Here is a 27,052-nt window from a genome sequence, read left to right as displayed (position 1 = left end):
TATTGTGGGAAAATGCAAAGAGCCATTAATTCATATTATGCTGCCCGGCTATTCTATTGATGACTGCGAAAATAAAGTCTCCAGTCACCATTCTCGTTGAGACATGAGCAGCCAGATATCGGTGCAGAAGCTGGAGTTCAAAAAGTTAATAATAAACCTGAATCCAGAATAATTTCGAAGCGTGCAAACAACAAAAGGCAGTGGAGAGTGAAAATTCAAACGTAGCAACGTCATCTGATTAGAAATCTGTTGTCATTGTCCTCCACCGAAACGGTCCACAAATTGCTGATGTAGTCTATGACCTCTGTAGAGGGACTGAATTTAGTATCCAAAGTTGGTGGCTCAGCATTTCCTCTCCCCTTTCTTTTTAAAACCCCACACTACAGAAGGGCACAGGGTAACACATTTTACTGTTAAATATAATTTGAGCCTGCTGGAAGACGGCCCGCTCACAAGTGTCACCCTGGCAACTCACCTATGACTTCAGCTTTCTGATAGGAGTTGTTCCCAACTTTCCTCACCACCACCCCCCCCCCCCCCCCACCCCGCCACCAGCACCATTCTGTGCTGTAGCCACAGGGTAAAGCGAGGGAGGGCGGTCTTGAATACCATTTCAAACTCGAACTACTTTTCTAAGTGGCAACTCCAGAGCTCACGGAAACTCTATCCCGTGCTTCATTTTTACATGATAGTGCTTGCAACACTCACTCTGGGTTCTGAGCAGAAAGCAGCCAGCCAATACCGTTGCACTGTGTACCTGGCCCACAGTAAGAGAGTTCAGAAGAAGACCCAACCACGAATCCAAACAGCAGTGGTGAAAAGACGTCACGCCCTTCCCTAACCATCATACCGTCTTGCACTCACTGTCTTCCGTGGCTCCCATGTCTGTCCGTCCCTGTTCATGCTGTCGTTCTGCCAAGACAGCCAAGATAGGCGGAGGGCAAACCCGTCAATGTCTCCCTACAACTGTCCCCCACTTCCCAAATGAGGGGCGGTGCCCCAGCTTCCCATATCCGTGATCGACCTTTCCCACTGCAGGTTCCATCAACACCAACTGCCAAGGGTTGCACGTTATGGAGACATCGTGTTACTATGTGTCTTTCACCCAGAGAATACAAGGGAGAGAGAAAAAGAGACACAGAGACAGGCAGAGGCAGAAAGAGGCAGAAAAAAAAAAAAAAAAAGACCAAAACAGGAAGGCTCAGTTCTTGGGTCCTGCACATAATTGAGTGTAAACTCTTTTGTTACTGGTGGCTTTCGGGATGAGTGAATCATGTTCTGTACACGCACTCTGACCACTTACAGCCCACTGCTTTCACAGCAATGACTGACCATTCTGTGAATTTCAGAGAACAATGCCTTGTCCTTGAGACCAGCTACAACTCGCATGCACGTGCCCTCATTCTAAGCTACACCAACTCAGCGTTTCCATAAATTCATTTTCTATACCTAAAACCCATTGGGCATTGCAATGTATTTGACCAAATCAGAACTATCCCGGGCTGAAAAGAGTTGGTTTGAAAATAATTAATGAGCATCTTTTATTTTTTTTTTAGGTATGAAAGTTGCATTTTCTCTAAAAAGGAGGAAATAAAACTGAGAAAAAATAGGATGTTTCAGGAAACTGGGCTGGGTGGCCAGTATTTGCACCGTGTGTGAAAATGCCTAACACCCTGTTACTGAAAGTACCTAGTAGGGAAAAAGTGATGAATGGATGTTGAGGTGATTGTCCTTTTTTTTTTTTTTAATTTTTTTTTTAATGTTTATTTATTTTTGGGACAGAGAGAGACAGAGCATGAATGGGGGAGGGGCAGAGAGAGAGGGAGACACAGAATCGGAAGCAGGCTCCAGGCTCTGAGCCATCAGCCCAGAGCCCGACGCGGGGCTCGAACTCACGAACCGCGAGATTGTGACCTGAGCCGAAGTCGGACGCTCAACCGACTGAGCCACCCAGGCGCCCTGGTGATTGTCCTTTTTTAACTAGAATTTTTTCTTTTTTTAAAAAAAGGCTTCACTCCTAGCATGGAGCACAATTGTGGGGCTTGAACTCATGAACCTGAGATCAGGACTTGGATGCTTAACCCACTGAGGCAGCCAGGCACCCCCTTTTTTAACTAGAATTTAAACATGGGTGGTGGTTTTGATTCTACACTGATCCTTCATGTCAGGAGTGGAACCAGCTTAGAGAAAACAAAAACAAAAGCCATGTTAAAACTTTAAAATCACAAAAATTAAAAATAAAACCTTGGGGCTCAGTCGGTTAAGCGTCTGGACTCTTGATTTCAGCTCAGGTTATGATCTCACGGTTCATGGGACTGAGCCCCGAGTCGGGCTCTGCGCTGGCAGTGTAGACCCTGCTTGGGATTCTCTCTCCCTCTCTCTCTGCCCCTCCCTCATGTGCACACATGCTCTCTCTCCCTCTCTCTTTCAAAACAGGTAGGTAAACATTAAAAAATAATAGTAAAATAAAACCTTAATTAGAGCCTAAAATAATAAAGCCAAATCTGTTCGTTGAATATAGAGCGATTAGCCAAGGCAAATGCCATCAATGTGAACGGATTTCCTCAGTTCAAGTCTTATTATTTTAAGACATTTAGGTAACCTGACACTACAATAAAGACGTGCAATAAGAGGAAAAAAATGAATCGGTGCAAGGGGCAGCCTGAGTGTGAACAGACCAGGCCTCTGCCTCTGCCTCTTAGCATTAGGTCAGCTGCTTAATTTTGCTTCAAATTCATTTCCTTATGTGTAAAAATGCAAGTGATAGATCAGCTGTTCTTTAAAGCTTCTGGAAAGTCGGTAGAGAAACAGACTAGAAATAGTAAAAAGGGAGCATTTTGTGATCTTCCAACAGGTCTTAAGGGAAAAAGTCAGTAAGCTAATCAAGGCCACAGTAATCAAATAAAATTCACTCAAAATAGTACTATTGTCAGTATTATTTGAATTTAAAATTTTTAGCCATGCCATTCCCTCAAAGAAGGCTCTGAGTAACGTCTGACTCGGGGAGACGTCTCTGAAACAGTGCAGCCTCTGTTATAACAGGCTCACTTAATGACGTTCTGGATGATGCTGGGAAAATCCAAAGGAAGGGACCCTGATGTACCCTGAAGAATGTGGGAAAAATCCTGCTCAGTCCCCCATAAGCCATACTCAAGTCTGCGCAGAGCAATGAAAGTAAGGAACAGACAAGAAACCATGATTTCAACAGAAAAAGAATCCTACTTTGAAAAGCAAAGCTTGTTTCTTAGATAATTTCTGAAAATACCATGAATTGAAGTGGAGAATGGCACTGGCTTGTAACTCCTAAATTTTATGGGTTTCTTTTAAATTGATTTTTTATTTATTTTGAGAGAGAGAGAGAGAGAGAGAGCATGAGCAGGGTAGGGGCAGAGGGAGAGAGAGAGAATCCCAAGCAGGCCCACTCTGTCAGTGCAGAGCCCGACACAAGGCTCGATCTCACCAACTGTGAGCTCATGCCCTGAGCTGAAATCAGGAGCCGGACTCTTAACCGACTGAGCCACCCAGGCATCCCAAATTTTGGAGTTTTCATTGTTTTTTAAATACTGGTTTCGATTTCCTTTCATCAAACTGACAAAGCCCCCACATTTGTCCCTAGGAAAAAAATCCCCATTTATTCCACTAAGAAGACCAACAAGCAGAGATACAAATGAAATGGTAGGCAATGTCAAAATGAAATGGACTTTGAGAATGCAGCGAGTTGTGTTTTAAGTATCTGAATGAGTAATTTTTTTGCTGAAGGACGGTGGACATATAATGTTCTCCCGGCATCAGATGTACAACATCGTGATGCAACAATTACATACGGTATGAGACACTCACCAAAATCTGTGTGTTACCATCTCTCACCGTACAACGTTATCACAATATTATTGGCTGTATTCCTTATGCTGTAATTTTCATGATCTATTTATTTTATAACTGGAAGCCTGTACCTGTCAATCCCCTTCCCCTAGGTCACCCACCTCCCCACATTCCCCCATCTGGCAACCGCCAATTTATTCTCTGTATCTGTGAGACTCTTTCTGTCTTTTTTATGTTTCTTTGTTCATTTGTTTTGTGTGTTAGAGTCCAAATCTAAGGGAAACCATATGATGTTTGCCATTTTCTGTCAGACTTCTTTTGACAGCTTAAGTACCAAATCAAATTGATAGTTCACAAAAGATTTGTAACGATCGCCTCTAGCTCCCAAATCAATGTTTCTAGCCTGGGACCCTCCCCTAACCACCACACTTAGTAACTTCCAGCTGCCCAGTGGCCTTGTCTATCTACATGTCCCATGTATACCTCAAAGTCCTTTCCTCCCCAAGAACAGGTCTGCTTCCCTCCCTAAATTCCTAAAAATGTCACCAGAGTCAGAAACCTGAGAATCCCAGGCCCTAACATTTCTCACTTCCAAGGCCCAAACTATCACCAAATCCAGCACAGTCTAGCTCTTTCAAAGCTCTCTTCCGCTCTGTTCCTCACTGCTTCCTCCCCAATGTCAGCCCTCCCATATCTTTGCCAGGTCAGTGCAAAACAAACCTTTCTTCAATCTTGCTCACCTCCAGCTGTCCCTACACTCTCTCCAAGGCAACATACCTCAAATACCAATGACTGGGGTACCTGGTGGTTCAGTCAAGCAGCTGACTTCAGGTCAGGTCCTGATCTCGCGGTCTGTGGGTTCGAGCCCCACACTGGGCTCTGTGCTGACAGCTCGGAGCCTGGAGCCTGCTTCAGATTCTGTGTCTCTCTCTCTCTCTCTGCCCCTCCCCTGCTTGCACTCTGTCTCTTTCTCTCAAAAATAAGCATTAAAAAATTTTAAATACCAATGAATGCCATCTTTAAAAAGATTTTTTTTTAAGTTTATTTATTGTTGAGAGAGAGAAAGACAGAGAGCGAACAAGAGAGGGACAGAGAGGGAGAAGGAGACACAGAATCCGAAGCAGGCTCCAGGCTCTGAGCTGTCAGCATGGAGCCCGAAGTGAGGCTCGAACCCATGAATGGCGAGATCATGACCTGAGCTGATGTCGGACGCTTAACCAACTAAGTCACCCAGGCTCCCTCCAATGACTGCCATCTTAAAACCCCTCAGTGCTTACACACACACACACACACACACACACACACACACACACACACACCTTTCATACCCTGTGGTTCAATAACCCTAACAACTTATTATTCCGCATGCAGATTTCACACCCGCATCCCGCTGCTCCTGTCTACAAGACCCTAGGCCACTCCACTAGGCCAACTCCTATTCATCTTTCAAGGGCCACTTCAGGGGTTACCTCCTGTAAGCAGCCTGCTTTTTACACACACAGTCTCTGGCCCCAGGCTGCCTCAGCTTCTGCTGCACTCCTTAATGCAGTCTCAATATACTTTCATCATATTGGAATTGGTTATCTATTCATGTGTCTGTCTCTTGCACATGACAGATATTCCTTGAAGGTAAGGACTCACCACCTCTGCTCCTTGAGATCCTTGCAAAGTTTACAGAACCATATTAAAAATGAATCAAACCATATAAAGAAAAACAGATTGGAGGATATAAGGGTATTTTGGAGGATTCCACATAGTCATTGTCTTTCTTACTTATGCAAATAAATCTTCATGGTTTACAAAGTGCTTTCACTGAAGTTGTTTTGTTTTGTCCTTAAAACATTCCTAAAAGGCAAGGTAAGGCTATTATGAAGGCTCTGAGAGACGCTAAATACGTAAGAAAGTCTTTTGAGAAAAGAAATGTTATTGATTTCTCAAGGTGTGCGTGTGTGTGTGTGTGTGTGTGTGTGTGCGTTCAAATAAGTCTTCTTAGATCAGAGCCACAACATCAAATAAATTCCTGTTCTGTCAAAATAACCAAGTGATTTCCTTCGTAACTACTGAAAAAGTCTCCTGAAAAAGAAAAACTCTCAATTCTATGCAGAGAGTTTTCAATAACCTGGTCTCTTATTCACTCTTTTCCAAGAAGTAGATTTTGGAAGACAGAACAGCTAATTTAGATTTCTAAAGACAAAGAGAGGACTGATTAACTCTCACCTTCAGAAGATCCACTGGGGCCCACAGTCTCCTGAAAGTTTCCCTGATGTGTGAAAGCTGTCCTTTCCTCAGGATGATGCCAACAGCTGAGAGCAGCTTTGGCCAAAGTCTTCAGCAAACAGGGGTAGTGGGCGCTAAGGAAGAACACCACAAGGATTCCTGAGAAAGAAAAGAAAAGAAAAGAAAAAACATAGAACAGTGTAAATTGTTTTGGGTTAGTTAATTCTATTAAGCTGATATTTCACTCTACCTACCACCTTAACATCGACAAGGGGAACTTAATACATCTTAAATTCCGTGATTCATTTTAACCACACAGTTCTGCACTTAAGACCATCAGTGTCTTAAGACTTTAAGCAATTTAATGGCAACAGGCAATGAAAACAGGTAACATAATTCCAATTACATCTTAGTGTAGGATGAAAGCCCGAGTGACCCCTAAACAGCAGGAAACAACTGTGCACACAAATTAGGGGGGGGGAGAAGGCACTTGATCTTATTCTATTCTTATACTTCATGAGAACACCATGTGCTTTATAATCACATCGACACACAGGCTGTGGCCAGGAAGAATCTAACACTGACAGAAAAGAACAAACAATGAAGAATGAAGTATTTGATCAAGGTTGACGATGTCAGAGAAGAACTCAGCAATGCAATTACATTTTAGAGGTGGCTTTGAAGGCGGTAAGAAAAGAAGGCATCTGGGAATAGAGTTGCTAAACACACTAAGAAAACAAGTGTGAGGTTAAGGTAGAGCTACACATAATGAAGCCTTCGTTAATCGGAAACCAACTAACAGAAGTACTCAACTACTGTGTTTGTTTAATGCCTCACTTTTATGAGAAAGGGTAAAAATCGCAGAAGGGAGCATTCAGAAAACCTCTTTAAACCAGAACTTGGGGGTCAGTGTGTAAGGAGGAGAGCAGAAGCCAAGAGCGCTACACCTGCTCCCAGCACTAATGGTCTGACCTTGGGCTTGCTAAGTGCTTCTCTACCCTGCGGGCACTTTTAACGATACTCGATACTCGAAGAGCTTGTAGAAAGTATCTCTGGCTTGCCTCACCCAGGCCAAATAAATCTTCGACATGAAATCAGAATCTCAGGTGGGATGGAGCCCGAGCACAGGCATTTTTTCCAAAGAGACAAAGTCTGAGAAGATGGCTTATCTAGCTCTGACATTCTGCCTCGCCCCCATAGTTTGCACCTGATAATTCAAGTTTGCTTAAAACATTATTTTTAATGTTTATTAATTTTTGAGAGAGAGAGAGAGAGAGAGAGAGAGAGAGTGAGTGTGAGTAGGGGAGGGGCAGAGAGAAAGAGCCTGAAGCAGCCTCCAGGCTCTGAGCTGTCAGCACAGAGCCCGATGTGGGGCTCGAACTCAGAAACGGCCAAGTCTTGACCTGAACCACTGACTGAACCACCCATGTGCCCCTCAAGTTTGTTTTAAAACGAATACAGTTCAGGGGCGTCTGGGTAGCTCAGTCAGTTAAGTGTCTGACTCTGCATTTCAGCTCAGGTCATGGTCTCCCAGTTTGTGGGGTCGGGTCCAGCATAGGGGCTCTGCACTGACACTGCAGAGCCTGCTTGGGATTCTCTCTCTCCCTCTCTCTCTACCCTCCCCTCTCCTCTCTCTCTCTCTCTCTCTCTCAAAATAAATAAATAAACATTAAAAAATAAAATGAAACAAATACAATTTAAATTAATAGTATCCAAAGTTTAAGACCCTATAAAATCACATCATTGCCCAATTTTCAAGAAGAAGACTGATGCCCTGAGAAATACGGTGATGTAGGTAGGGTCCAAGCAAAAGAACAACACTAGGACAGAATCAAGTCTTTAGGGGAGGTAAAGTTGGATCCTGAGCTGGGGCTGGACTCGATCTCTCCCAGGTCGGGCGGTATGACCGGGAGACATGGAGTCACATGCTCGACCGGGGATCGAGGCCACGGGCTCTCTGGGCCCCCACCCCTTACAGAACAATAGAGATCAAAGCTAATCCTACTCGCTAAGTTACAGTCCTTCATATGAGCTGGACATCGTGCTTCTAAGAAGTGCTTTAATCCAAACAAATTCTCGGACCTCACTACTGGTACCGGAACAGTTTATTTATAATTTCTAAGTGAGGCAATTGAAGCCCAGCGAGGTCAGGCTCAGCCCCAGGATGGAGGAAGTCGAGAGTTCACAAAGCTAGTCTCTCTCCTAACCGTGGGCCGGCGGGCGGGGAACACAGGGACCCGCAAGCCGGAGGCGAGGCTCCTCCGCTCTGGGTCTACTTAGGCAGCGCTTGCCCCCGCGCATGCGCAGTTGCACCCTGGGCAGTGGCGCCAGAAGCATCCCGCGGGCTTCCTGGTGGCGGCAGAGCTCCTCTGATGAAATCCTACTTCCGCTGTTCCTGCCAGGAGTAACATGGTACGGAAGGATTCCATTCTCCCTCACACCACACACACACACACACACACACACACACACACCACACACACACACATCTACGCAGACCCACACACACACACGACTATACCATACGTGCACGTGCACACACTCCCGAAGATTTAATGACACTATTTTGAGGGATGTCAGCTTGGGCAACTATCTGAAGAGTCACCACTGAAATCTGCCCTAACCGCCTCAGGCCCTCACGAATATGAGTTCAAAGCCTACCCGAGGGGTATCTGTACCACCATTTACAATTCACTGAAACGTTACCGAACGTTTAAATATTTTATTTAAGAGGCTGAGGCAAAAATACTACTGTTTCTGACACCTCAGGCATATTCCAATTGTACGGTGGCAGAATTACCTTAAGTTTAATGACAATGCAAAAAGAGGGTTTTCATTAGACACGTCTGGGAAGACATGAAAGAATGATGGTCAAAATACAAGCACAAAATTTTGGGAATTGGAGGGGGCCTCGACGGTCACTGTATCCAACCACCCATCTGCTTATGGCCCGATCCATTTTAAGGGACTCCGTATGGAGACGAACATTGCTTCCTGCAGCTTTCACTCATTGGTCTCAATGCTGGCCTTTGGAGACCTATCCAGATTTGCATTCTGATGTCAACTGCTCAACCACAGCCCGCTGTTCTGAAAAGCAGGGATAAGTTGTGGTTTTAGCAAGGCGGCTGCTGACTGGATACCCCTGAGTAACCCACAGAGGCTGGCGGAGGGCCCATGAGGTGGCTCTGTGCAAGGGTCTCGCCCCAGAAGGGAGACGATGATCAGCCAAAAGTCCATCAACTAGCCTCTCTCTGGGATCTGGAGTGGACATCAGGTGTCAGAGGAGGACCTCCCGAATATGCAAAGGTAAGCAGAAAGGCCAAAAGAGAAACCGTGAGAGAGAAGAGTCATCCCTGAAGTTGCCTGACTCTGACAGCTTCCCCCTTTCCAGACCCAGGCAGGGGGGCTGGGTGGCAAGTCCCTGCTCCTTAGGGCGCCCTGAGTCTCTGTTCTCCACAAGTCCAAATGGGCAGTACGTATGGAATAAAATTATAGCACCTCATTTCCTGGCCGTTCTTACGGCTGTTTATCAGCTTGACAATGAAGATCTCCCTTATCGTTCTGTAGGTATTGTTGTTAGGACCAACTAAAGGCTTTATTTTTACCCCATTAATATCGCACCTTTAAAAATGGAGCTCATTATTCCAGCTTGCCAAAAATTCGCGACCTCTCAATTCCGCCCCTCCAAAATATTTGTTCTGCCTTTCACCTTCATGCCACCTGCAAATTAGACAAGCATGCCATCCAGAATGATGTTCATGCTATGATAAGAACACTGAATAAGACACTACTTCACAGAGCAAACAGTGGTATGGAAAACAGCAAAAACCAGACCGGTCAAGAAATAAAAATGAATGTAGTTTAGCGTTGAGGTCATTACTTAAAATTAATAATTCCCAATTCGCCAAATTGACTGAAAATCATCTGTAAGATATAAATAGCTATGTAAACTGACGGATAAAGGTTTTACCTTTTCCTTGGTAAAAAACCGCAAAACCCAGAAGGATTAGATTTCAGCATCATTAGAGAAAATTAGGCCATAGTTGCGATAATTGGCAACATGAACTTTGTAGTTAGAATAATTACCTGTGCAGCAGACCAAGAAGTTATGTTTGAGAAACATATTGCAAAACCAGAGCCACGTTAGTTTCATCCTTCCCAGAGGCAATCATGGAAATTAGCAGTCTGTCATTTTAGGTCACCTGGTATACCCCTGCCAAAGTGAAATTGTTCTCCAAAGATCTCAACTGCTTTGTCTAATTTAGCTTTCAGGAAGCCTCATGGGATCTCTCCTTAGAGTAAAAAGCCCCACACTGAAGAGCTTTTTAAGTTCTTGTGTCTGCTTTTCTTAGTTTTTCTGTCTGTACCCTTACGGTCAGACTGTCAAGCTCCAGTCTCTCATGGTGGTCAGTGTGCCCTCCTGGAACAACCCAACCCGTCCTCACTGCTCTACCTGGGTACCCCTGGTTGTCCCAGGACTGACTGTGTAAATAAGACTGGAAATCTTCAAAGGGAGGGCTCCTTGGGCCTGTCTACAAAGCAAACACACGAGTGTGTGTGTAGATTTCCCGCCATCTCTGTTGAAGACGCAGAGGCCTTCTTGCCTTGCTTCTTTTTTCTCAGCTGTATCGAATTGTGACACTGTTCTTTCAACAATTACCGTCTGATCCACTGGGGTCAAGGTACTGCCCTGCAAGCCACAAGAAACACAAAGACAACTAAGCAGCTTCTGCTCAAAGACAGGCAGAGATGAGAGATAATAATACCATCTTGGGCCATATGGCATTTTGTGGTTTAGTTTTCACAAAAGTAATCTAACTTGACACGGAAAAATAGGTATTTTTCTTGCCATCTTATGATAAAATAAAGGTTAGCAAGGTGGGCAGTTATCGATCATTCATTACAGCTAGTGAGCAGCAAAGCCAGGACTTCACAGAGACGAGCTTTGGGATTCCTAGTCTATGTTACTCACACAACCTCACAGGAGCATTCGTTGTTCACGCAGATCGAATGACTACCCACCAACATACATTGAAAGCTTACTCCATACTGGTACTTGGGCAGGTATTGATTCCATATATTCCATAACAACTTCCGAGGTGGGCATTTTAGTGTCCCACCTAATAGGAAGGGAAAAATGAGAACGGGCACAGAAATGAGAACTCATGGCCCAGCGTCGCATGGCTAGTGGGTGGCAAGAGTAATAAACACCAAGAGAGCAGTGCCACCCGGAAGAAAATGTGGAGGAAGTCACTGGATCTGTTGCTAGGAAGGGACGCTGAGAAAGTTTTGGAACGTTTCTAGCGTTTCCAGAACAGTGAGACTTTTCTTCTCTTGTGAGTCCTGTGAGAAGACACTGGCATGGGAGACGAGAAAAAGATGGCAGTTCCAAGAAAAGAAGGAAACGTGGCGCTTCCCTTTCCCTCTGCTGTGGCCACGGGCACAGCCCGACCAGAGTCACCTGATGGGACAGAGAACTGCCAACCCGTGAATAACCATTCGCCACTTTCATGCCTGCGATGTATATTTTCTATTATTTTAAAGTCTTTGGACAGATCACGTTGGTTAAGCAAAGCAGAGAGAAGAGACCCTTGGCATTCACGGCCTCATGTGTGTGGTTGGTAATTTTACAGTGACCGCCTGGGAGGCTCATGGGATGTGACTTAGCAGTTTGCCGGGACACCAGTTTGAAACACGCAAACTCGCTAGCTGCTCCGTACTCACACCTCAGTGCAGTTTCCTTATACTGAGCCTGATTTCAGGTTTGAAAGGAGGGAGCCAGGAAGAAAGGATGCGCGCTCCAGTATTCAGTGAGAAACTTTCATGGCCCACAGGAGGGGCTAAGAGGTTCCTACACAAGCTCGTTAATCCTACAATAATCCCACAATGTGGCCATTATTGTACAGATTTTCTACGCGGGCACACTGAGGCACAGAAAAGTCCAGTGATGCATCCCGAAGTCAGAGAGCTTGTCCATGTCTGAGGTGGGATTTGAATGCGGTCTGCCTAACTCTGTGCTATGGCATCCCTCTTCTATTTCTGCTGATGTCATTGAACAAGCAAACAAATACACAAAACCTTTGTGAGGAGGGGAAGACATTAGCTGAGACATAAAACCTCAGTTAATGTTGGAAAGCCAGTTAACTTCAGACATGAGGGCAGACAGTCCCTGACTTACGATGGTTCAACGTACCATTTTTTGATTTTACGATGGTATGAAAGCAATATGCGTTCAGTAGAAACTGAACTTCAAATTTGAATCTGGATCTTTTCCTGGGCTAGCAATACGTGGGACGCTCCTCTCGCGATGCTGGGCAGCGCGTAGCAGCTCTGTGGGCCGTGGGATCACCAGAGTCAACAAGCCCCACACTTGTAACCATTCTGTACCCACATGCCCATTCTGTTGGTCACTTTAAGTACCGTATTCACTAAACTACATGAGATATTCACTACCCGATCACCAAACAGGCTGTGTGTTAGATGATTTTACTATCAGCTGATGTAAGTGTTCTGAGCACACACAAGGTAGGCTACAGGCTAAACTGTGCTGTTTGGGAGATCAGGTGTATTAGATGCATTTTAGACTTAGGATATTCTCAATTTGCGACGGGTTCATCAGAACGGAACCCCACTGTAAGTCCAGGAAGATCCATATATGCCAAAAAAATAAAAAATAAAAATAAGGCCACAGTACGCTTAGTGGAAGTATGCCCCATGGGAAAAGCCAAGCACCTTACAAACTTTCCATATTCTTGGATTGAGAGATGACCCGAGGTCGTAGAAATCAGTCCCCATAAGGCCTGCTGTGCTCCCGCAAATTCAGAGGCCAAGGAAGAAATGGGTCAAAGAGAGGAACGTGTCTGGCCTCACAGCGCGTGAAGCGTGGGACTGACACACATGCTGTGAAGTGCCAACAACATGCAGGGGAGTCTGGAGGTGGGAAAAAGCACCTCTGGCTGGGATGGGCCGTAAACACGGCCCACCTCCCTGAATCGGAACTCTAGGGAGCAGCGGAGATGTGAGGACGTTTGTGCACCATGAGGACAGAGGGATGGATAAGGGAGACCAAGATGGCGGCCAACCGCCGGTGGCCAGAGCGGTGGCCAGAGCGCAGGCGCCGTGCAGAGGGTCGGGTGCAAGGGACGCGCACAGGGCCTCGGGGAGTCCCTGCTGTACTTCAGCCACTTAACCTCAACATGAGGGGTGCGCGGACCCATGTCAGGTCTTCCCCCACGTTGGAGAGAACACTCCTTCGAAATCAGTTTTCAGGAACCGATGCCACAGCCCTTGGGCAGAAACCCACTTATTTGCATATCGCCCAGTCCTCTTGCTAAATAACAGTTGGAGTCAAGTCAAAACGAAATGAAATGCCAACACCCTTCAACAGTAACACAAATGCTTTGCAACCTCAAACTTGAATTTAATAGAACATACAAAACAAATCTGCTTTGATGACTCTGAAAAGCAACTGAGCGAGTTCCAACTTGAGCAGGGGGTTTATTTATTTTGTGTCGCTCCTGTCATTATTCAGATCGCTCAAGAAGCACTTAGCGGGTGCCTACAGGGTAACGCACAGGAGTTCGAAGCAGGAATGCTAATGGTTTTTATTTTTGTACTTCATTTTAACTGGATTGTTTTAGGCAGTATTTGATTTTTATCTGGGGGAAACTTTGACAGCTGATTTTTAGCGGCATTTATTAAGGTGGTTTCGCTTTTCGACATATGGAAAGTACAAGAAAATTAAAGGAAAGAAATTAAAATGGTATGTTGTCTTCCACCACCAGAAATAAAAATTGTCAGGACGCCTGGGTGGTTCAGTCGGTTGAGTATCCGACTTTGGCTCAGGTCATGATCTTGCAGGTTCATGAGTTCGAGTCCCATGTCAGACTCTGTGCTGGCAGCTCAGAGCCTGGAGATGCTTCAGACTCTGTGTCTCCCTCTCTCTCTGCCCCTCCCCTGCTCACGCTCTTTCTCAAAATAAATAAATAAATAAACAAACAAACAAACATTAAAAAAATAAAAACTGGCCTTTATGTCTTATGAGTGTTGTTTTTGTCTGTATGTATGTGTGTCTGTGTATACATTTTTCAATACAGAAGTAGTGTAATACATTATGCACTGATTTAGTAACCTGCTGTACCCACCTAACAAAATGAACATTTCCCCAAGTCATTAAATATCATACAAGATCAATTTTGGTGTCTGGGTAATAGTCTACCATATAAATAAGTCATATTCATTTAATCAATTTCCTAGTTTTGGCCATTAATGCTATTCCATTTGGCTGGTTTTTTGTTGTTTTTTTTTACATCACTTTCTAAACATGTATCATTTTACTAGCACTGGCTGAACAGCAGTCAGCAAAGTTCTTACCCAGTTGATACACAGAGCATTAGTCGATTACAAAGTTCCATCTGCCTCACTGGGATCTGTGATCCCCTGACTGCAGTCCCGGTGCCTTAGAGAGCCGGCACACATTCCCGGTGCCTTAGAGAGCCGGTTCCCCCTGGCTCCTTCACAGCCCTGCCCCCGCCCCTTGCTGTACATCTGTGGCTCGGCAAGGAGTAGTCTGCTCCATCACGTTAGCTCAGATTACTAGGAAAAGCTTGCCTTTTCCAATGAACGTATCAGAGCAGGACCCATGGACAAACGGTCCCCAACCCCAGGCTATGTGTGGAGACCGTCCTTCCGGGGCAGAAAGAGATTTTGAGGGAAACACTGTTAGCCTGACATAAAAAAATAATAATGTTTCTCACTGTCTTGTTAATGTGACTGTATCTTGTCTCAAAAGAGACAATGGGCTAGACTGGGAAATTATAAGTAACTAGTCTCATTGATGCTGTTATTATTAACTGTTAGATGAGAAGACACTACAAGTTACGTGCCTTAAGCAGCTCATGATTTTGAGCCTTTATGGTGGTCGTTCTCAGCCCTCCTGGTTCTTAGGAATCCACAGACAGTGCCGTGGTTGCCTTGATTACGGTGATGGATGCACAGGGGAATATGTAAGTCAAAACTCCTCGGACTGTCCATTTTAAATGGATGCAGTTTGTTGTATGTTAATTACACCTCAATAAAACTGTTAAAGAATTAAGACCGTCCCTCCCCGCCCCCACAAGCGCCCAAAACCCGCATCTGGAATTCTGATTTAATTGGTCTTGAGTGAGGCTCTTAATGTGAAGCCAAAAGCGATTGCTCTAATTATATACTGGGGACGAAGACAGCACTTACCGTGGTGAGCGCTGAGTAATGTACAGAATTGTCGAATCATTATCTTGTACACCCGAAACTAATATAACACTGTATGTTACACAATTCAATTAAAAAAGTAAAAAAAAAAAAAAGTGATTCATTATACTTTACAAATGCAAAAAGAAAAAATGGATACATTGATGTGATTCATCCGAAATTGATAAGCATCTTTTTAGAGACCTAATTTTGTCACGTTCGAGTGCAAACAATAACAAATCTGTTTTTTTTAAAGTGCTACCCAGCAAAGAAACTCAGAGGCTTTAATAACGTTCAGTAGTTTCTTAACCAAACTTTTAAAAGCCTACTGTATACTAGGTACGACTCTAGGCAGAGCATAAATCATGCGTATGCGTGAAACTGGTAACTTTCTATGAGCCCAACATTCTCTTAAGTGGATTTAAACTAAATTCACAAACTAGTTTAAACATTTATCTAATAAAAGCTAAGCATGGGAAATGTAAAAATGAACCTGTTGTGGCCCACGGCACAACCACAGATTCTCGGTGAGAGCAGCTCCAATCCAGGAGGTTTTGCTGTATTTGCCAAGCCGCTGAGCTACCCACAGGCTTTTAGCAAGAATGTGGGAAAAGCCGTCCCAGAAAATTGGAAGCTTCCTGCCAGAGGGCACCGGCATCCCCTCCTGACATTTGAGGCTCTATGCCAATGCCCCACCCAGAGATACCAAGATAGCTTCACATCCATAATAAAATAGCCAAGGCCTTTCATTAGCGAAAATTAATATTCAATATTCACTCACATATGTCTTTACTCTGTTATTAATAAGAAACTTTGAGCATAATTAGTATTGGCTTTGAGCGCACTTTAGAACTGCACCCAGCTGGAACGGGGCCATGGAGGATAGGGTTTCATTACTCTCCAAGGCTGAACACTCCCTCGAAGGGATTAGAAGAAAAAGAAATGGGACCGTTCAGGAAGAAATGGTCTCCTTGAGTTACCTGAGATGACGGTGTGTGGCAGTGGGGACAGGACTGTGGCTGTCAGCGACATGGCCCTTCCCAGTCCCTTGTCCCCCCCCCGCCTCCCCCCCCGCCGGCCTCCATGATGCACTGCAAAATGAAATGTGAGAAATGAAGCCTCTGGGTCAGGGGACGTCACACACGGTTGGTGTGACATGTCCAGAGAGCAGCTCATGGTGAGGCAGGATGCGGAACACCTGGCCAGGTGAAAAAAGGAGAATGAAGAGCACCAGGATTTTCCGACAGACGCAACCCGTTTCATCAGGGATGAGTGTGTGAACACCGGGCAGGAAATCAGGAGTAGGGCTAGCGTCGGTAAGTGCAGAGCAGTGCAAGAAATGTAACCTGGGCTGAGGTATGACTTCCGGACTGCTAACCACTATCAACACATCAGCTAAAGTGAAGCGATACTGGACTTGTTTTTGCCTCAGTAGAAATGGATGAGATAGTTTACATCCTTTATGGGGGAAAAAGGTAAGATCAACTTGCAACTTACTCGCAAAACCAGCCTTTCACAGCTCCCTCCTCCTAACAGCCTGTGACAGCTACACTCTTCCTAAAACCTGGGGATCCCCTCCAACGCTTCCTCCCCAGATTTGCCATCTCTCCCGACACCCACTTTGGGCCTCTTGACATCCGTGCCTGGATCACACTTCAATTACGCTTCTCCTCTGACACCATCTCTCACATTATGCCAGTCTCCAGGTGCCATGTTTAAGGACCAGATCAGCCCATCTTCGTCCCCGTACCCAGCTAGGGGTCCAGGAACAGGGCATTTTCTGGAAGGGGGCACAATGCCTTAGACACAAACACACACACACACACACACACACACACGCACACGATGTTCTAAGTCTCTCTCTTATGAGAGACCGTGAAGATGAGAAAATCAATTTTAACATAATTTCCCCCAGGCAAAAACAATCCTCACAAATCACAGAAATTGTGAATACAAGGGTAGGTTTATCTTAACTTGCCATGTAAAATAATATGCACAGATTTCTGGAGGAAACCTAGATTCTACACTCTCCATATCATAATTCCTGGTTCTCACCACCAAACTCAAAACCAAATATGTGTGTGTGTGTGTGTGTGTGTCTGTGTGTGTGTGTATATATGTGTATGTGTGTGTATATATATGTGTGTGTGTGTGTGTGTGTGTGTGTGTACACATGCTGTCTGTTATATCCTTCTTTTTAAAATGCAGTATTTGGTTGATTGAGTTCCCACTAAACCAAGGCAAGTATGTGTCCTACCTTTGGCTTATTTCTACCACTACCCTGGATTGGTTTTTGTTTTTATTCTTATTTTGAGAGAGAGAGAGAGAGAGACGGAGGGAGAAGGACAGAGGAAGAGAGAACCCTCTGTTAGTGCGGAGCCTGATGTAAGGCTCGATCCCATGACCCTGGGATCATGACTTGAGATGAAATCAAGAATTGGACAACTAAGCCACTCAGGCACCGCCTGGGTTGGTTTTTAAATCATTACAAAAAGCAGAATTCTTTAAAAAAATTTAAAAGTAAAGGCAGACTCACAAGCACCTGCTCAACACATAGATTTTTGACCCCAAAAACCCCCAAATCTGTGTAGTCCTACGTTGCATTTTAGTCTACCTGCTACAACCAAGTAGACCCCGAATTTCAAGTTAACAAACTTTATTAAAGTATAGACACACAAATACAAGCCGATGTGTACATACTAAACAGCCCATGATCAAATTTTGGTCTGTTTTCTCGTAATATGATGTACGTGGCTCTAACTGTATGTCAACCAAATGTCTTATAAAGAAAAGCCCCCTTTTTAAATTTTTTTAAAATGATTATTTATTTTCGAGAGAGAGGGAAACAGAGCAAAAACAGGGGAGGGGCAGAGGGAGAGGGAGACACAGCATCTAAAGCAGGTTGCAGGCTTTCGGCTGTCAGCACAGAGCCTGATGCGGGGCTCGAACTCACAACCGCGAGATCATGACCTGAGCTCAAGTCCGACGCTCAACCGACTGAGCCACCCAGGCGCCCCGCCAAGCAAAAAGCCTTCGTACAGTGATTTCAGTGTACGTGGATACTCACCATACAGACTTTTACAACATTACAAGCCATTTCACAAGAAGACTGGCAGGTCATTTTCTTGGAGAAGATACGAAATTCAAACAGGAGAGTTCTCTTTGAAAATCTGACGGGCTTCCAGGAGTAGAGTGGTTGGCAACCCTCACAGTACAGACAACTCCCCGGGGCACTTAGAGAAACGAGCTGATGCTTGGGCCCCATTCCCAGGGACTTAATTGGTCCAGGGTGGGGACTGGGCCTTGATCAATTTTTAAAGCTAGTTCTAATGTGTATTAGAGGTAAACCTTCCCCCGAGGTAAATTTTATTTCCATAGAGTACTAAGAACTTTGTAAGGAGCAGAGCAGTCCAAGGAAAGAACAAGTTACCTCATGGGGCGGGGGCGGGGGGGTGAGTCCTGCCTTACACAGCGTATGTAGAAGGAGGGGTTATGTGTCTGAGCCCCGATCAGGGATGGGGCAGAAAAGGGTCCTCGGCGCTTTGAAACTGATTTTTTCTACATACTCGGTCCACCTAGGTCAGTATTTAAATTACAACAAGAAAAGAAAAATGTCTCATTTGCAATGTCATGCTTACAACAAAGCAGTTTGTATAAAAATCTTTCATCGTGTCCACAGAAAACTTGTTAATCTGCACCATAAAATCAAAATGTTTTTGTTTCCAGTATTAACCTATTTAAAAAAAAAATCTGTCTTTGCACAATGAGTTACATTATTACATTTCGATTTTTTTATACTCTTTTCTGACTTTCTACTAAAAGGCTTTTTTAGGGGCACCTGGGTGGCTCAGTTGGTTGAGTGCCTGACTTTGGCTCAGGTCATGGTCTCACGGTTCACGAATTCGAACCCCACATTGGGCTCTGTGCTGACAGCTGGGAGCCTGAAGCCTGCTTAGGATTCTGTGTTTCCCTCTCTCTCTCTTTCAAAAATAAATAAACATAAAAAAAAAAGGTCCTTAAAATCAGTTGGCATTTTTTTTTCTTCAATTCATAAAAAAGAAATCCTCATCCTAAATGTTCTGTGAAACATCATTGCTACAGAACTACCTATGGCTTCCTTCCCAATTATCTTTCTGTTTCCTTCTTCTTTATTCTTAAGCATTGACATGGACATTTTCTCTGACCCTTTCTGGGACGTGGACTTTGGTTCTTCTTTAAAGGATGATACCTTCGAGGGGTTTTTCTGCCTTAAATTAGGCAAGGGAAAACATGCAGAAAGAAACACAATAAATGTCCCAATCCTTAGGTTGAGATTTTAATTTTTTTAGTTTTTTTTAAATGTTTTTAACATTTATTCATTTTTGAGAGACAGAGAGAGAGAGACAGAGCATGAGGGGGGAAGGGGCAAGGAGAGGGAGACACAGAATCCGAAAGAGGCTCCAGGCTGAGCTGTCAGCACAGAGCCCGTTGCGGGGCTCGAACTCACAAACCTGACCTGAGTTGAAGTCGGCCGCTCAACTGACTGAACCACCCAGGCGCCCCTTAATTTTTTTTAGTTTTGCTCCGTGTTGTTTCTTATATCTCTGGGCTGATAAATGCACGATCTCTTACAACTTGCATTTTCAGTGTGTCTTAAGATCCATCCACACCAGTACATAGGGTCTCTTTTACCAGACACATAACATGATATGCCTGATATGCCTTTGTTCGTTATCCATCCCACTGCTGACCGATATTTCATTTGAACCCGTTTTAGCTACTAGAAACAAAATTGCAATGAATAAGCTTATAAATATATTTACGTCCATATAAACTCCAAAAAAAAGGAATTTCTAGGTCAATAATTTGCATTTAAAATTTGATAAAAACATCAAACTGCCTCCCAGAGGGCTGTGATTATTTAAATGCTTCCAAGAATGTATAAGAAAATTGTCCACTTCTAGGGGCGCCTGGGTGGCGCAGTCGGTTAAGCGTCCGACTTCAGCCAGGTCACGATCTCGCGGTCCGGGAGTTCGAGCCCCGCGTCAGGCTCTGGGCTGATGGCTCGGAGCCTGGAGCCTGTTTCCGATTCTGTGCCTCCCTCTCTCTCTGCCCCTCCCCCGTTCATGCTCTGTCTCTCTCTGTCCCAAAAATAAATAAACGTTGAAAAAAAAAAAATTTAAAAAAAAAAAAAAAGAAAAGAAAATTGTCCACTTCTTTGCCAACTTAGATACCATCAACGTTAATTTTGTTCATGTGAAAGGCAAAAACCACCTTTTATGTTTTGCCAAAATTCGGATCATGAGCCAAAGTAGAGGTAGCAACTTTCTAGCTTGTTGTTACAATTATTTAAAAAATGATGAAGCTAGCGGCGCCTGGGTGGCTCAGTCAGCCTGACCTCGGCTCAGGTCATCATCTCGTGGTTCAGGAGTTCGAGCCCTGCGTTGGTTCTGCCCGGATAGCGGGCAGCCTGCTTCAGATTCTCTGTCTCCTTCTCTCTCAAAAATAAACAAAACAAACAAACAAACATTTTTGAAAACGACACAGCTCAACTATCATAGCAGATGTCTAACATCTACCCTAAAACCTAGCATTTTGCTTAGATCCTAAGATTCCAATAGACCTTTGCAGACAACTGCCTCCTCTTTACAAATCCTCACCATCACAGCCCTCAAAGACAACTCAAAACTCACCTCCTCCAGGAAGCCTTCTTCGATTAATTCCCTTGATCTCACTTTTTTTAAATCCTTCCTGTACTCTGATCCCTCAAGACTTATGTATTTAGTTTGTGTTAACTCTTAAATCCCTCTTCGTCTATCCCAATAACACCCGTAAGGTAGAAACACAGAAAGCCAACAGAAATGAATAAAGATTTATTAAGCATTTATTCTATTTAGTTATTAGGCTAATATCTATCTATTGGCTGCTGTATTAGACCCACTTTATGTGCTTTCACACCTGTGCTTGCCCCTACCCACACTGTTCCTCTGGCTGCTTGCTCTATGTAAGGTCCCTGCCCTTGCCGTCCGTCCCCTTGTCTCCTAACATCGCCTGCTGCCTCAGTCTCCCTGGGGTGATGGCTCTGGCTCAGCCTCTGTCATGGTTAGTGTGGCAAGAGCTATAGCAGCGGGGGAATCCTGGTCCACCTTAACTGCTATTGTGGGGGCTCTGTCTCCTCCCGCCACCTGGGGATTCTTGTGGAGCACCGGGCTCTGGGGTAAAGGATCTGGCCACCCCACAGGCTAACCACAGGCGCTGGGTCACCTGGAAGCAGGGACTTAAAGCCCAATGGGGTAACCTTGGCCAATGAGAGACAGGAGACAAGAACCCCTTGCCCTGTGACAGACTGTTGTGAGGGGAGGGGTTCCAAAGACCTGTCTGCAGGACAGTGCATGTCCCAGGGCTTAACTAGCCATGTTTTTCTGAGAAGCTCTGAGCAGTGTGGTGGCTAATCATCCTGTATTTGTCTGGCCTCCCCTATTCCCTTGGCACCGCTGTTCTGGAATTGTCCCTCCTCCTAAAACCCTCCCAAGTGGGTTCTGCCACAAAGTCTGTTTTCTAGAGAGCTCAAGATAAGACACGTCTAGCACCCACAGAAGCACTGCACCACCCATCAGACTAGCCCCAGGAAGGGGCACAGAAGACAGACGACACCGATTCTGTCCCCAGCAACCCTACAATCTAACTGGAGAGGCAAGACATCTACACCCGCAACCCTAAGTGAAGAAGACGAGATGCAGGCTGGGAAAAACCAGAGCGAATGGAATAAAGGGATAAACGGTGCAGACGTTTGGAAAACGGGAACGGTTGGAGAGCAGTCTTTGAACAGGGCACAGTCAATACGAAAGGCATTCTCGGAAAAGAGGAAAAGCATGAGCTCTCACCGACAGCCCGTCCTAGGGAAGAAGGGGAGGTGACGTGGACAGGGTGTTCCCTGGTGAGGGCCGCGCACCTGCAGGACATGTGCTGTGCCAAAGGGCCAGGACAAGGACAAGGTCCGGCAGAGCAGAGCGGCTTGGTAGGCAGTAGCGGGACAAGCCCCAGGTTCACAGCCGAGGGCTATGGAAGCACAGTACAGGGGTCTAGAGGGTGAAGGACCTTTCCCACTGTGCCTCATCCCATGGAAGAGATGACGTTTCCATTCCTTGTCTCTGGAGGGTCAAGTGCTCGCCCCCTCTCCAGCTTCTCCCGCCCCCTCCCTCACACCTGAGCCAGCCGCAAGAAGAGTCTTCAAGATAACCTCCTGCCTCCCTTTCGGCTCTCCCAGCTGGCTAAGAAGGTGCCTGTACTGGGCGGGCTGTGCCTGCTGGGGGCTCGGGGCGGGAGGCAATGCCCCAAGGAGGGAGGCGCCTGGGAAGCCCTTGGTGGCTGTCCCTCTAACCACACTCCCCATCAGCTGGGACTGTCACAGAGCTGGCATTTCGACCTCCATCTCTCTGGTTTTGTGTCCTGCTTCCCCGCTGGCGCAAACTTAGGGGGTGGGGCAGGGAACAGGACCATTATTTAAGGACTCCTTAAACGACTTTGACCTTTGAAGCATGATGCAATAAGAAAGGTGATAAAAGAGATAATAAATGCTTCTTAATGACGTGGTCGTCCCACATCCTAATTTCCACCCACCAAAAGGAAATGAGCGGGCTCTTCGGCTTCCATGTGGTTTCCCTCATGTGGTTCTTCTTACCCTCGAGTGTTTTTTTTTTACAGCGGCCTTCTCTGGCTGCCTGAATTTCCACCACGGACTTTCTTTTTTCCTCCGAGAGACACCACAAGGGCATTTCAGAGACGTTCCATTTGTTGTCCGCACCCCTGAAGAATGGCTCTTCCCTGACCGCTCACGGGAGCCCATCCCTCCAGCCCAGCTCGACCAACATATTCGTCTCCATCTGGCCAGGATCACTCCAGGAGATTTACATGACATATTTGCTTTAAGTAAAACTGCCAATGCAATTCTAGGAGTAAGACGGAGACACAAAAAAGACAACACATTCCTGTGATAGTACCATAGTGTCTATTTTAATCAGTATTTTACAGATGTTTGGAGACCTTCCGGTAAAATTGACATGGGTGACCACGCTAGATGGAACTGCCTTGGGGAGAAGAAAAGAAAACGTTAACCCTTAGGCGCAGAAACCTGCTTTACCAGAACTCCGCTCTGTCATCATTTCTCTGATCAGAGAGATGTTTCTATGGCAGCAGGTTACACATTCTGGCCAGAAGGCAGTCGTGGAGGGATTTTTTTTTTCCCCCTTTCATTTTGTATCTCATTGCCTTCTTCTCTGGGAAGGAAACAAATAATAATAATAATAATAATAATAAAAGCCTTTCTTAACTGGATAGACTAATAATCAAAGGAAAACCTTGGGTTTTTATAAATGCTTTTCAAAATTTGAATGTTAAGTGCACGTAGTTTAAGGCCTGGGACCTCCTCCCACAAAGCAGAATGAAAAAGCAGTAAAAGGGGGAAGGAAACTTGAATGAAATTTCAGGCACTGCAGAGCAGTTCATGCATCCTGTTAATCACTATTGCCACTCATTATTAAGGGAGGTCCCCCATGGATCCTACTAGACCTGCTGTCACATGGCACCTCCTTTTATGAACTCTTGAAAAAGGCTGTGGTTTGTGACAGTCCCCTCTCATTTCATCTCCATGCTGTTCACTCCTCTGCTCAATTAACTGACAACATTACTTATACTCCTCCTCCAGAGAAGATTCCTAGTGTGGGGACATCCCTTTTCAGGGGCGTCTACTGTCTCCACTGGCCATTTATTTCAGTTTCGCATCTTCCCTGAAGAGTAACTGACTGGGGGTGCCTGGGTGGCTCAGTCGGTCGAGCGTTCAACGCCGGCTTGGGTCATGATCTTGAGGTTCATGAGTTCGAGCCCTGCATCAGGCTCTGCCATCAGCACAGAGCCAGCGCTGGATCCCATCTGCCTCTCCCTTGTTCACGCTCGCTCGCTCTCGCTCTCTCTCTCTCTCAAAAATAGGCATTAAAAAAAAAAAGAGTGACTGGATGCCTCGTGACTTCTTTGCCACACAACATGTTTCCCACAATTTGATCAAATAACACTGGTGCTTCTAGGGATAGGTCAAGATTACGGCCAACGGTAGCCTATTACAATTGCTATGGAGAAAGGAAATAATTTTCTGTCAACTTAAATAAATATTCTAACAATGCAGTGAATTTGGGAGTTCATGTCATGATCACTTACAGAATTTTTGTTTCTTTGTTTTTTCTCAGGCATCCAGACTTTAACCTCAAAACCTCTGGGCACCTTCTTTTTTTCTTTTTCTTGTTCCTTTTTCTTTTTTTTCCTTTCCTTTCCTTTCCTTTCCTTTCCTTTCCTTTCCTTTCCTTTCCTTTCCCTTCCCTTCCCTCCCCTCCCCTCCCCTCCCCTCTCCTTTCCTTTTCCTTTGGTCTTTACTTTCCTTCTTTTACAACTCGCAGAGGACACACTTCTGTATGTACCTGGTTAAACACCACGAGCTGGCAGCTACTCACTGCTCAGCCTTCTGATATGGTGACGGCCCTTAAGCCAAGCTGACTTTCCAACAGTGTGTACATAACGCAAGCGGCAATTCTCAATGTCTCACACCGGACTACAACCACAGCAGCACCATAAGGGACCGGCGTCGCTCACGCCGGGCCAGTGGGCTCCACGCCCATTTCAGCAGAGAAACAAAAGCACGGTCCTCCAAAGCCACATCCAGAGAAGCTACTCCTGGGACAGCCAGAACAAGAAACAACCTCCAGTGATTGGGAGAGGTGCGGGCATTCACCTCCTTGACAGTCGTGGTACCCACAGGTCTGCACCTCACTTCTTGGGTCTTCTGAAGATTTATTTGACCATCAGTCAAATTGTGACACAAATACTTTCCAGCAGCTCAGTAGCAAACAACAATCAGCTGAAAAATTCTGCTCTGGGGGCACCTGGGTGGCTCAGTCGGTTAAGTATCCGACTTCGGCTCAGGTCGTGATCTCAAGGTTCCGTGAGTTCAAGCCCCGCCCGCGGAGGGCTCTGTGCTGACAGCTCAGAGCCTGGAGCTTGCTTTGGAGTCTGTGTCTCCCTCTCTCTCTGCTCCTTCCCTGCTCACACCCAAAAATAAATAAACATTAAAAAAATTTTTTTAAACTTCTGCTCTGAATTTTGAAAATTACTTTGAGTTTTCCAGAAGTGATTCTTTCCTACCCATCACCTCTAAAAATATCTCCCAGCCCTTGAGATAATACACAGGGGCTTAATTAGTTTCATCAAAGGAACTGCAGTGTGTCTATCCTGGTTAGTGCTCATCACATGGATTTTTCTTTCATCCTTCTCTGATTTATGGGTTTTTGGTTTTTGTTGGTTTTTTTTTTCTTTTTAAGTAAAAGAACTGCTGTCATCCCATAACTGTTCTTACAAGATAACGTTAGTCATTGTCTTCTCACAATATGCTTCTCATCTGGCAGTTAATTTCCCCAGGGAGTGCTGGAGATGTTTTATTTTCAGATAATCTCCAATTAGCTGCTTCTCTCCATAATCCTGCTCAGCTCACATTCATAATTTTCTCCTGTACCTCTTGTTCCTCCTCTTCACGTATTTCTCCTCCTCTTAAAGAGGAAGATGGATGATTTACATGGTTTATCATTCTACCTCACTATTTGCTCGCTCACGTACTTACAAGAGATTTTAGATTTTAATGCTCAAAATCCAAATAAAATAAAACAGAACATCGGGTCTTTCAAATGTTGCTCTTTCCAGCTAAGCTCAGTCACTCAGCATTCAGTCTCTCTTTTTATGGTTTGAAAAGGTAACTCTGAGATCTAGATTGAATATGATCCTGATAAATAAAACATGGCTAAGACCCAGAGAATTGAGAGCTCACTTCAAACACACCCTTCCCCTGCCCCCCAGAAAAGTTATATGTGCCATTCCTATGTCAACATTGACAACTTCTCTGGATAAGACAGAAACTTTTTACGCCCCAACTAGAGATATAGTTTAAAACAGGGCACGTATAATGACTGAACTTTGTGCTAATGGATTAAAGTTGGGCCCTTTCTTGAGAATGGGTTTGAAACTGAGGGGCATGTCCAGTGGGCACGAAGTCCCTTCAGTAGCACGGCACAGGAAGAGAACTGAGTGAAGACGGGGGAAGTGGGGGGCCCGTGAATGAACTTCACTTCGTTTTTCATTTGTATGTACCATCTTCCAGTAATACGCTAACAGATAAGGTACTTAAGTATTTATATAATGCTTCCATTTCATAATAATATATGTTTAAATTTTCAGGCACTTGCATCTACAGCAGGTATATTCTTTTATAACATCTGTGCAAGATTGAGGAATCTGGGAAAAAAGAACAGAAACTCCCTGAAACGTATCGATCGTATCTTTCTTGGGCTTTGGTCAATATTTACTTCCTCCATCAATCATTAACAACACCTGTTCTCAGTAGATACCATGACAGAGATTTTGCTTTCTGAACACACACAAAACAAATTTTGCAGACACTTAATGGCCGGTGAGCATCCTCTCCGTGCACCTGCTACTTCTTTATGCATTTCTGCATCCCCAGATAGTGAGCAATGCTTTGCCAAAAGAAGAAACAGTCTGCGTGTGTTGAATGAATGCAAACTTCTTAGCAATAGATGAACTGCCCATTTTTAAAGTATAAAAGTGTACAAGTTAGACCCACGTTTCTTGTGGCCATATAGTTTAAGGGTTTCCTTAAGTCCTACACAGGAGGAGTTTCTCTAAAACTATCTAAAAAAAAAAAACTATCTAAAAAAAGTGAGAACACTTCCTCAATTCACAAAATACTTCC

At 44.8% G+C, this 27,052-nt stretch overlaps 1 protein-coding gene across 11 annotated transcripts in view; it reads right to left on the bottom strand.

Annotated features, from left to right (window-relative positions):
* The window catches only part of NRCAM (neuronal cell adhesion molecule), a 258,429-nt gene that overhangs the window by 192,904 nt on the left and 38,473 nt on the right, over positions 1-27,052 (bottom strand). For all 11 annotated transcript variants that reach the window (XM_030307737.1, XM_030307742.1, XM_032592377.1 and 8 more), the window contains exon 2: positions 6,040-6,198. The gene's annotated coding sequence lies outside the window, so the exon portion shown is untranslated. The remainder of the gene's footprint in view (positions 1-6,039; positions 6,199-27,052) is intronic.

The sequence above is a fragment of the Lynx canadensis genome, chromosome A2, assembly GCF_007474595.2.
Source record: "Lynx canadensis isolate LIC74 chromosome A2, mLynCan4.pri.v2, whole genome shotgun sequence".
Taxonomy (NCBI): Eukaryota; Metazoa; Chordata; class Mammalia; order Carnivora; family Felidae; genus Lynx; species Lynx canadensis.
The sequence above is the reverse complement of the archived record's forward strand: the minus strand, read 5'-3'. Positions and strand labels throughout refer to the sequence as shown.